Genomic DNA, 6598 nt, shown 5'->3' on the forward strand with positions numbered 1-6598 from the left:
GTGATTTTTATTTCTTAATTTCTTCTTCAATCTGGCGACACCCACAACCAAATCCCCACAGGTATCCAGGTATTAGTTTCTGGATTTGTGAGCCTCTTTCTGTTTCACAGATAAGTCCATTTGTGTCTTATTTGAGATGGAAATTAAATGTGATTTCCTATAGCCGTTTTCTCTATGTTTCTGACAACCTTGCCTTAGATGAGAGTATGTAAATAAATTCTCATGAAAGGAGTATAATTTTCAGGAATAGTATAATGTCAAATGGACTTTTCCCATCTTTCAGCCACAGAGTTTCTGGCCTGAAATATGAACTTTTCCATATTTCAGCCCAGGAACTTGGGGCACAGGGAACTTAACCAAGGTATAGTTTACTTACAGTTACCTGCACAGATCCTAAGTATGATTTGAGGCGTTTAGGCAAATGTGAGAACCCATGTCACCTACACCCCATCAAGACCTGGAATATTTCAGGGACTTAGCTGGTGTTCTAAGGGCTAAGACTCCACACTCCCAACACAAGGTATCTGGGTTCAATCCCTGGTCAGGGAACTAGACCCCACGTGCTGCAAATAAGAGTTCATGTTTTGCAACAAAGATGGAAGATCCTGCGTGCCACAACTAAGACCTGGCACAGCCAAATAAATAAATATATATATTTTTAAAAGACCTAGAACATTCCAGCATCCTAAATAGTTCCCTCCACACCCCAGACAACTGTTTTCCTGATTTCTAGCACTCTAGAAATCACGCCTTTTCTGAAACTTCATTGAGTTGGTCGTACATGAGGTGTCTTCAGGGTCTGGCTAAAGAGCTGTGACTTTACAGATGTACAGTGTGAGGTAAGAAAGTTTGTGTTCAGTGAAATTTAAAACTTTTTTTGTTTTTTACTTGAAACATAAACACCTTTATGGATAGATGTATTGGTATCTTCCTTGGCAGACATGGAAGGGTGAGATGTTTAAAAACTAAAGATCTTGTACTTTATTTCTCAAAAGTAATTTAACCACCTTGACCACCTATGGGTCCTAAAAATGGTGATTTGAAACAGCATCATTGGGACTTACCTGGTGGTCCAGAGGTTAAGGCTTGTGCTTCCACTGCAGGGAGTATGGGTTCCGTTTGGGGAACTAAGATGCCACAGGCTGCATGAAAATGTTAGTCACTCAGTCATGTCCAACTCTTTGTGACCCCATGGACTGTAGCCCGCCAGGCTCCTCTGTCCATGGGATTCTCCAAGCAAGAATACTGAAGTGTGTTGCCATTTCCTCCTCCAGGGAATCTTCCCGACCCAGGGATTGAACCCACGTCTCTTATGTCTCCTGCATTGGCAGGTCCGTCTCTTACCACTGGCTCCACCTGGTCACATCTAGAGGCTTTTATAAAAGGATTTCAGCTTAAAATAAAATGAATAAGATATATTAAAACTGATACTTATTTCTCACATTTCAGAATATTTTCTTATGTGTTGCTAAAAGAAATGTCTCAGGATTTTAGGTTTTGAGTCATCCTTTTAGCAACAGAGTATTAATTACTAGATGCAACCTTGGGGACAAGCAATCACCTATTTCACTTCCTACAAATACTTGTGTTTTTGCATCCATGTTGAAATGGCTAAAGTTTTCTGAATTCTCTACATTTCCTTTAATAAAAACCCTACCAGTAGGTAAACTACTATTCTAAAAAACGTAAAATAAAATGTGACTATGTCGGACACGACTGAGCAACCTCACTTTCACTTTTCACACTCATGCATTGGAGAAGGAAATGGCAACACACTCCAGTGTTCTTGCCTGGAGAATCCCAGGGACTGGGGAGCCTGGTGGGCTGCCGTCTATGGGGTCGCACAGAGTCGGACATGACTGAAGCGACGCAGCAGCAGCATGGCTTTATACAAAAATTTGTTATGATCTAACATAGTGATATCTTTTGAAGCATCATTTGTGAAAACCTTTTTATTGTGAACTTTCTGTCTGGTTTCTTTCTCTCTCTTTCAGAATATTTATTTATTTAGCTGCACCACGTCTTAGTCGCAACACTAGGGCTCTTCAGTCTTCTCATTGTGGTATGCAGAATCTAGTTCCGTGGCCAAGGATCAAACCCTGGTGCCCTGCACTGGGAGTACAGGGTCTTAGCCACTGGACCACCAGGGAATACCTCATGTTTGCTGAGTTTTGACAGATGCACACATCTGTAAAAGAGATCTAGAACCTGCTTGCCATGGCCCTGGTTCAGTCCCTGGTTGGGGAACTGGGATCCCTCAAGCCTCTGGGCAGCCAAGAAGCAAAACAAACAAAACAAAATATTGTATCAGGTATTATGACTAATCTAGAAATAATATATGTATCATTTGTGTATAAGTTATAGGCCATACTACAACTTATAATACTATGCCATTTTATATAAGGGACTTGAGCATATTTGGATTTTAGTGTGTGCAGGGGTCCTTGAACCAGTCCCCTGCATTATAGGATGACCATGAAAAACCAGAGTGTCAGGGATTATTAAAATAGGTGGAAGAACAAAGTCACATCCATGTCCCTCATTACTAAGAGGTGGCCACCAGGGCCAATTGCACCAATTACCCACCTGTAGCCATGGGTACCCACTCCAGTACTCTTGCCTGGAAAATCCCATGGACGGAGGAGCCTGGTAGGCTGCAGTCCATGGGGTCGCTGGGAGTCAGACACAACTGAGTGACTTCACTTTCACTTTTCACTTTCATGCATTGGAGAAGGAAATGGCAACCCACTCCAGTGTTCTTGCCTGGAGAATCCCAGGGACGGGGGAGTCTGGTGGGCTGCTGTCTATGGGGTTGCACAGAGTCTGACACAATTGAAGTGACTTAGCAGCAGCAGCAGCCATGGGTAACAGAGAAGATGACTCTGCTTGCTTAATTCCACAAACACGTTTATTAGTTTACAGAACAAATAGCCGCAAGCTAGGACAGTCTCCAGGCTCACCCAGCAGGCTTTTCCTCTCTTCTCCTTGGCCAGAACTGGTCATGTATGTGCCTGGTCCCTGAACCAATCAGTGGGCGAGTCACTCACACTCATGCAGATAGCTTCTGTGATCTTAGGTCTTAATTTCCAATTAGCAGTTATTTTATAAACTGTTGATCTTACTTTCATTCCCTGGATTTATATTTTATGTTGACAGATAAAACAAGGCAGAAATTACATAAGTTGTAATAGGATCTTCAGAGACTTACAGTTCATCAAATGATAAGAGTAAAATTATACTTTAGGTAGGGCATTTACAAAGCAGGATTCTGCAAATTTTTTCTGTAAAGGGCCAAAGAGTAAATATTTTTTGACTTTGCTAAGCATAACATCACTGTAGCAACTACTCAAATCTGCCCTGGAAGCTGGGTAGCAGCCGTATTACCCTGTAAATGAGTGTGTGTAGCTGTGTACCAATAAAGCTTTATTTACAACCAGGGGTGATGAGCAGGTTCTGGTCCTCAGGGAGGTTGAAGTTTCGAGGACAGCCATTATGCAGTTGTGTTAGAACTAAATTAGAAATAACAACACAAACTCCCAATCTTTGAAATTTATTATTTCCACCTGACAACTGAAGTAGCCTTTAATGTTTTCCACCACAGATTTATGTGCAAATAGAGAAGAGTCCCAATATTGGCTCAGTGGTAAAGAAACTGACTGCCAAGCAGGAGATGCGGGTTGGATCCCTGGGTTGGGAAGATCCCCTGGAGGAGGGCACGGTAACCCACTCCAGTATTCTTGCCTAGAGAATTCCATGGACAAAGGAGGCTGGTGGGCTACAGTCCACGGGATCGCAGAAGAGTCGGACATGACTGAGCAATTAAATAACAACAGCTTAATATCCCAATGCAGCCTTCAGGATTTTCCCCACCCAGAGGAATAAGGGCTCTTTGGAGACTAGCTGGTTTTATGTTTCAGGGCAGGCCAGGTACATTGTGGGCCTGGGGTATTTCACTGCCAGAAAGAAGGGGTGCTTCTCCAAGTTCTGGGGTGCTGAAGGCACACAGGAGCCCACTTAATGGTATCTCTCATCAATACTGATGAGTTAATGACCAATTCAGCTACTCAAATCTGAATGCCATGAATTCATAATTATCCTCAAAGACAAGAATCAAGATTTTTGTTCTTTTTGAAAAAAAGAGATTTATTTTATTAGGATTTTTGTTCTTTATGAAGCTGCTAGTTCAGTATTCACAGCCTGATTTTATTCTGATGAACCATTTTTAGCATCCCTACATAAAAAGACTGACATCCCTGTACCACATGATCTGTATTCATGATCCAGCTGTATCTAAAGATTTTCTCTATGTGTGTGCTCAGTCGCTCAGTTATGTCTAACTCTCAGTTATGTTTGACTGCATGGACTGTAGCCCACCAGCCTCCTCTGTCCATGGAATTTTCCAGGCAAGAATACTGGAGTTGGTTGCCATTTCCTACTCCTGGGGATCTTGTTGAACCAGGAATCGAACCCATGTCTTCTGGGTCTCCTGCATTAGTAGCTGGATTCCTTACCACTGAGCCACCTGGGAAGCCCATAAAAAGATTCTACTCTTTGTAAAAAACAAACAATAGAACAGATAGTAGATACAGTATTAATATTGGTTAGTTTGGGATTTAATATAATGGATGAAGCACACGTTCTTTTCTTGAAATTTTCTGGCAATTCCAAGTTCTCTCCTTTATTTATATATTATGTTTAGAATGAAAAAATAAATCTTTGCAAAAATTTTATCTACAGGTTCAAGATGCCTTTGTCTATGGTTATCACATGGTTTGCTTGACCTTCAGGAAATGTCTCACCCCAAGGAGCAGAGGATGGTAAAGTGGGATTTTATAAAAACCTAGAGCCCAATGCTGGGAGTACATCCTCTGAAAAGCCACTGGTAAAATCTGTAGTGCTGGGTCCTCAGCCCCCAAGGGTAGAGGTTGTCCTCGGGTAAGGGGGACTGACTTTCAATTGTGGGAAAGATATGGAGGGCTTTAATCATTGCCTACCAGACACCTGGCTTAAGTTGGGAGGAGTCTATATTCTAAAAAGAGTAAGGAAGGTTAGGTGGTTTGGGCTGAGGGTACGGGTTGTCTTGGAGGGGGCTGGGCAGTTTTAGGTAGCCTTGGAGGAGGAGGAGGAGGGACTGGACTACAGTGCAAACTTGGGGCCCCTTGTTAAAAAATTATTATGAATTTCAAGATGGTGACAGCAAGTGCAGGGGCTGCCCGTGAAGCCGGCCCCTGTGGAGACTCAGGGTTCAAAGTCTACTTTGGATGTAAGAACTGGCCAGGATTCTGGCAGAGACTGGACGCTGAGGTGGAATTTCTTGCCTATGGCTCTCCTGGGTGTCCAAGGTCCATGATCCACAGGCAGAAGTCCTTTCTCCATGGGGGAGACCAGGCTCTAGACCCCTGGGGGGTCTCCCAGTCACTTTTTAGATGCTAAATTGCCACAGGTGTTACTGAGGTCTTGTGTTCAGCTAGGGTCTGGCAAAAACACCCTTATGCCTCCCTCTCTACCCAGCCCCTGCCTTCTGGGATATTAAACAGAGTACCCACCCCCGACTCCCCATTCATCTTCCTGACTCCTGAGTCACTGGTCAGCCTCCCTTCCTTTAGGAAGGCCTCCAGGCTCCCCCTGCACCCCTGAAGTCATATCTTCTGTTACATTCTTCAGGCTGCATCTCCAGGTTGTGACCCCCAGGTTGCTCAAGACACCCTGTTTTATGGTCTAGCTGCCTGTGTCTCTTCTTCAAGGCATTAGGGCACTCTGACATTGTGGGTGCAGTTAGCTGTTTGTGGGCTGCAGCTCTGTGGACACCGGGCAACTGAGACCTGGCTCAGAGGAGGGACCTGTATCTCTGTTGATTCTGGGATGCACAGCCCTCCCCTGCATTCAGTACTCCCCCCACTGTGGGGTCCCTTCAGCTGACCACCTGGGGTTGGGGCTAAGGTCCAGGGTCCCAGCTATGGGGTTTGGACTCTGGAGTCGGGTCTGCATTTGTGTTTGGGGGGTCATGGGTCAGAGACTGGGATCTGGGGTTTAGGGACTGGAGTTGGGGTCTGAGTTCTGGCGTCCCGGGTCTGGAATCTGAGGTCTGGAGTTGGAATCCAGAGCCTGGGTTCTGAGGCCCAGGATGTAGGAGTGGAATTACGAGGACTGGGGTCTGAGGTCTGAGGCCCCTGAGGTTGAGGATCTAGGATCTGGGCTAGTGACTCCAAATCTGAGGTCAGGGTTTTGAGGTTTGAGGTCTGGGGTCACAATTTCTGGATCTGGGACATAGAGTCTGAAGTAAGGGGTCTGGGTTTAGTACCCGGGTTCTGAGGTCCAGGATCTGGGATCTGCGGTCTGAGGTACAGGATCTAGAACCTGGGGTCCAGTGTCTGAGGTAACAGATCTATAACCCGGAGTTAGGGGTCTGAAGTACAGGATCTAGAACCCGGGGTTGGGGATCTGAGGTAACAGATCTAGAACCCGAGGTCCAGCGTCTGAGGTAACAGATTTAGAACCTGGGGTTGGGGGTCTGAGGTACAAGATTTAGAGTCTGGGGTCGGGGTCCCAGGACTGAAGTACGAGATCTAGCACGTGGGGGGGTCCCACGTCTGAGGTC

Source organism: Bos indicus x Bos taurus, chromosome 7, assembly GCF_003369695.1.
Source record: "Bos indicus x Bos taurus breed Angus x Brahman F1 hybrid chromosome 7, Bos_hybrid_MaternalHap_v2.0, whole genome shotgun sequence".
Classification (NCBI taxonomy): Eukaryota; Metazoa; Chordata; class Mammalia; order Artiodactyla; family Bovidae; genus Bos; species Bos indicus x Bos taurus.